This window comes from Amphimedon queenslandica, unplaced genomic scaffold (genome assembly GCF_000090795.2).
Source record: "Amphimedon queenslandica unplaced genomic scaffold, v1.1 AMPQUscaffold_9983_Cont17732, whole genome shotgun sequence".
Lineage (NCBI taxonomy): Eukaryota > Metazoa > Porifera > Demospongiae > Haplosclerida > Niphatidae > Amphimedon > Amphimedon queenslandica.
In genome coordinates this window covers 1-4,836 of record NW_003549746.1, presented here as the reverse complement: position 1 = coordinate 4,836, position 4,836 = coordinate 1, and the positions used below count along the sequence as shown (strand labels likewise).

General features: G+C 35.1%; 2 long non-coding RNA genes across 2 annotated transcripts; both read right to left on the bottom strand.

Annotated features, from left to right (window-relative positions):
* Positions 1–475: 475 nt before the first annotated feature.
* Positions 476–2,811, bottom strand: LOC109590461 (uncharacterized). The gene is made up of 3 exons (XR_002189328.1): positions 2,618–2,811; positions 2,504–2,571; positions 476–738 (listed from the first exon to the last, which is right to left on the bottom strand). It is a non-coding gene; the product is annotated as an uncharacterized LOC109590461 (long non-coding RNA).
* A 51-nt stretch (positions 2,812–2,862) lies between these two features.
* LOC109590460 (uncharacterized) lies at positions 2,863–4,192 on the bottom strand. The gene is made up of 3 exons (XR_002189327.1): positions 4,080–4,192; positions 3,138–3,191; positions 2,863–3,077 (listed from the first exon to the last, which is right to left on the bottom strand). It is a non-coding gene; the product is annotated as an uncharacterized LOC109590460 (long non-coding RNA).
* Between the last annotated feature and the right edge of the window lie 644 nt (positions 4,193–4,836).

Sequence of the window (4,836 nt, the reverse complement as noted above, 5' to 3'; positions counted from 1 at the left end):
GGAGAGAGAGAGGGAGGGAGAAAATATAATAAATTTTGGTTAATTGCTAAAGTTTTCAAGTAGTGATTTGTGGGTTTAAAACTGTAAATCAGATCCATGTGCCATTGAGCATGCGCATAATGGTACTAAATGGCAGATTTTAAGTAAAAACCAAATTCGTCAGTTTTCCCCTCAAAATTAACATGTTCCTCAAATAAAAGCCCGGGCAACTATTTCTTCAATGGCATTCGGACCTCAAAAAATTCAGGAAAAAATAAAACTTGGGCCAACAGTGAGATTTAAACCATGCATGGCTTCAGAAAGCCAAAGGAACTATCTACAATAAAAATATGCTATTTTAAGGTCTAAGTCTTGTTTGCGTATTTATAGTTTAATTTTATTGCTACCCAGCACTTATTTGCACCCTCTGCTTTTATTTGAAGATACATGTACATGTACATGTACATGTATACGATACCCACTATATGGTACATGTACATGTACAGTGTACCTGTGCTCTTTCTTAAAACCATCCAATTCTAATCATCTTGCTTTAGTCTGACTCCGTAACAATGAGGCTAATCTCATGACCAGATCACTACAATATTCAGTGGTATCAGAATCAGAATCAGGGAGAATCAAATCAACTGAATCGATAGCATTTGATACAGTCTGAGCATGGGAACTGATCTCAAAATTATAAAGAGCTTCCAAATCATCAAAAATGAATGACTCCTTAGGACCCAAAGGACCAATCAACTGGAAAAATAAATAAAAATAAATTAATAAATAAACATACATGTACATATACTGCATGTATTATGCTTAAAAATTGTACTAACAAAAGTATAACTCTTTGTGGCATGAACATTAATAAATTTGGAATTTTTTAAAATGGCCGTAACTTGAAAAATTGAAGTCGGAATCAGCTCAAACTTGCTACACAGCATAAGGACATCAATACAGTATGTATCAGAAAATGTAATAAAAATTTGGGTTGATTTCGGAGCCATTTTTTGGAAAAACCATGGGCTATAGCCTTTTTTTTTTTTAGCCTTGAGAAATAATTTTTATTAGAAAAAGAAAACAACACGAGTAGGGGACAAAATTAATTAAGTTAGAAAGAAAATAAAAATAAAATAAAATAGGTTAGGTTAGGTTAGGAAAAATAAATAAATAAATAAGTAAATTAATAAAATAAAATAAATTTAGTGTGCAACACTGAGATGAGCCTCAGATGCTGCTCGACTAAAGTCACAAGAGTCAATGGACATGTGTCTGTATCGAGACCAACACCCCAGAAGACACCTTATAGCAGAGCGTATGATTGAAAATGAATACCGGCACCGTATGAAATTGATGGTGGTGCTGTATTGATGCTGGGATTTCTCTGCGTGGAGTAAGGAGAGTCATTTGATGAACTGTGTAGCAACTGGTCCACAGACACCGGACGATGAAAAAACCAGAGGGGAAAAGGTAGAATGCTCCACCTCTCTAATCCGTTAATCATACTTTCGTTTCTTTTTCTCTTTGTTATCCTTGTAGCAAGCTGACAGAGATCTTGATGCATTGGTGGAGGAGAGTGGACAAAAGACTCTTACATCAAAGAAGACCCTTTGATACAAAAGTCCCCAAAAGCCATCAGCTGAGACATCCAGTCTAGCTCCATCATCAGATGAGGCAGTCCGTAGGCGAAGAGATTCCCCAGTAAGGGGTTGTAATATTGGCTATAGCCTTGGGTATTTTTCAGAAAAAGTGACAAATTTTACAAAATGGCCATAACTCGAAAAATTGAAGTTGGAATCAGCTCAAACTTGCTACACAGCATAAGGACATCAATATGTATCAGAAAATGTAATAAAAATTTGGGTTGATTTTGCAGCCATTTTTCGGGATAAACCATGGGCTATAGCCTTGGGTATTTTTCAGAATTTTGGCATTTTCTTAAAATGGTCACAACTTGAAAAATTGAAGTTCGGAATCAGCTCAAACTTTCTACATAGCATAAGTACATCAATATGCATCAGAAAATGTAATAAAAATTTGGGTTGATTTTGGGACCATTTTTCGGAAAAAAACCATCGGCTATATATAGCCTTGGGTATTTTTTAAAATTTTGAGATTTTATTAAAATGGCCGTAACTTTAAAAATTGAAGTCAGAATCAGCTCAAACTTTCTACACAGCATAAGTACATCAATATGCATCAGAAAATGTAATAAAAATTTGGGTTGATGTTGGAACCATTTTTCCAAAAAAAAAACATGGGCTATAGCCTTGGGAATTTTGGCATTTTATCAAATTGGCCATAACTTGAAAAATTGAAGTTGGAATCACCTCAAACTTTCTAGTTTTTACACAGCATAAGGACATCAATATGTATCAGAAAATGTAGTAAAAACTTGGGTTGATTTTGGAGCCGTTTTTGGAAAAAAACTATGGGCTATAGTACAGGGTACATTTTTCAGAATTATTTATTCAAATGGCCATAACTTTAAAATACATAACATTAATATAAAACTTACTTTGGAACAGAAATAGAATCTCCCAATAATTGTCTTTCTGCCATCAACTCAATCACTTTATGCTCAAGCTATCAATAATTAATTAACTAATAATTAATAACTATTAATAACTACCTTAGCTTTATCTGCTTCAAGTTTAGCATTCAATAAGTTCAAATCTTCAGCTCCTCCTCCTCTCTCCTCCTTTCTCCTCTTCCATTTCGTGTATTTTTGTTTCAAGTTGTTTCCTTAGTTTGTTGTAACTTCAAATTACGACAAGAATTCTTCAAATTTTATAATTTTTCCTGATAAGCATGTTGTGTAGAAAGTTTGAGCAAATTCCGATTAAAATTAAATTTTTTAAGAATTTTTTAAGTTGCTAAACTTTGGCAAAACATAAAAGGACAAACATGTACATGTACATACACTGACTGTGTGTCCTAACCTTGTTGTATTGGTACCAAACACACAGCTGTACGAGAGACCAGAGGAGGTGGGGGAGGGACAGGATGACAAGCAGAATAACGTACCTCAAGATACTTTGAGTCTCTGGGAATGTGTCGGGTAAATGAAACACATATTTTCTATCAACACTCTAAATAGTGAGAGACATGGAGATGAAGAATTACATGTACATGTACATATGTATATTTACTTTTGATGTAAATTTCACAATTCAATGATTATCAGCAAAGCTCTCGTTAAACTCCTAAAATACAATAAAAACAATGAAATGTAATAATACTAGACGAATGTAAAACATTAAGGGGCTCAGCCCACTAGCCACGCTATATTTTAAAGGTTATATGGTATAGAGCTACATTATTGTACATGTACATGAGTAAATACAGTAGTTTGTAATGAAGTCATCATGCTTGGAAATACAAATTTTCGTTATCAGTTTATCACATTCTGCAGCAAAAAAGTTGTGTTGGAAGCCAGAGACAGTAACTGCAGTCATAGGTTATGTCAGTAGTTGTGGAGGCTTTACAAGCTCACAACTGTGGCATATCTGCCTTCTTAATCTTCCTTGCTGTATTTGGAAAGTAGTAGAGACTTCTCTTTCATTCTTGCTGACTCAAGTGAGTGACTTGTAACTTGTAAGGTCAAGAACATGAACTGAGAACAATGAAGATTTGATAGCTGGCGCCATTTTATTTCACTGTGACCACACCCGTTTTCAAAGAAGATTAAGATTAGGTTATTAAAATAGGAAAATTTTTCATACGGATAAATAGGGGTGACGTACGTGTACAAACAAACAAACATACTCTACTCGAACTAGTGGGCTTCGCCCAATTAATTGGTTCATTTGTTTAAATGGACATGGCTCAAAAATTTCAGTTGGAATCAGCTTCAACTTTTTAAATGTAATAAAAATTGGGAATAATTTCGAAGACATTTTTCTGAAAAAAAGCATGGAGTTTAGTCCATAATTTTTTGTTACAGGCAGGGCTGCCAATAGGCTATGTGAGGCCCAGGACAAAAACTTTGATGGGGCCCCTACAGGTATGGGTACAGGACATATCGTACATGTATTTCACAATTTGACTAAAATTCATGTACTAGTAAACATGTACAGGTACATTTAAACTACCTCATCTGTTATTTTGCTGTCACTAGTAACTTCATCATTTTCATCATCAACTTTTTCTCTTCCCTGTTAGTATGAAAAGCTCAGAAGCTGTCTGTTTCAACGCCGCCATATTGAGGATTAATAATAACAAGAATACCCAGCTATACCAGCCCCTCCCTTAACAGGGCTTTGCAAAGTCTGCATCCGGTTGACTTGTTCTTTAATCAATGGCAACTAAAACCAGTTCTTGTTCCTCTTCTCTGAGTCTCTTCTCTTCTCCTTTGACTATTGGTAATGTTCATTAACTATCTATGTATCATTGAATATGATTTTAGATCAACTTATTGATGTACTTAATCTGTTGAAGAGATGTGGTTTCCCTCAGAGGAGATGGAAGGAGCTAGGACTGACACTAGGACTACTCAAGGACTCACTGGACGCTATTGCAGAAAACTACTCAAAATTAGAAGATCGTTTTATGGAGTGCATTGCCAGATGGTTGTCCAGAGCTGATAATGTTGACAGTAAAGGAGGAGCTACCTTTGACTCACTGTCAGATGCTCTTAAATTTATGAGTGAGAATGCTGCAGCTGACAAGTTAGATCAAGAGAGTAAGTTAATATCACTGATTGTATTAGTATTGACTGTGTGTGTGTATTCTATAGAACGTAAAGCTAAGGCTATTGATATATTCAACACTCATCATCCACTCCTCTCTCAGTCTCTCTCTGATCCTGTCAGTGTAGCTATTATGCTTCAAAGAGAGGGTGTCATAACA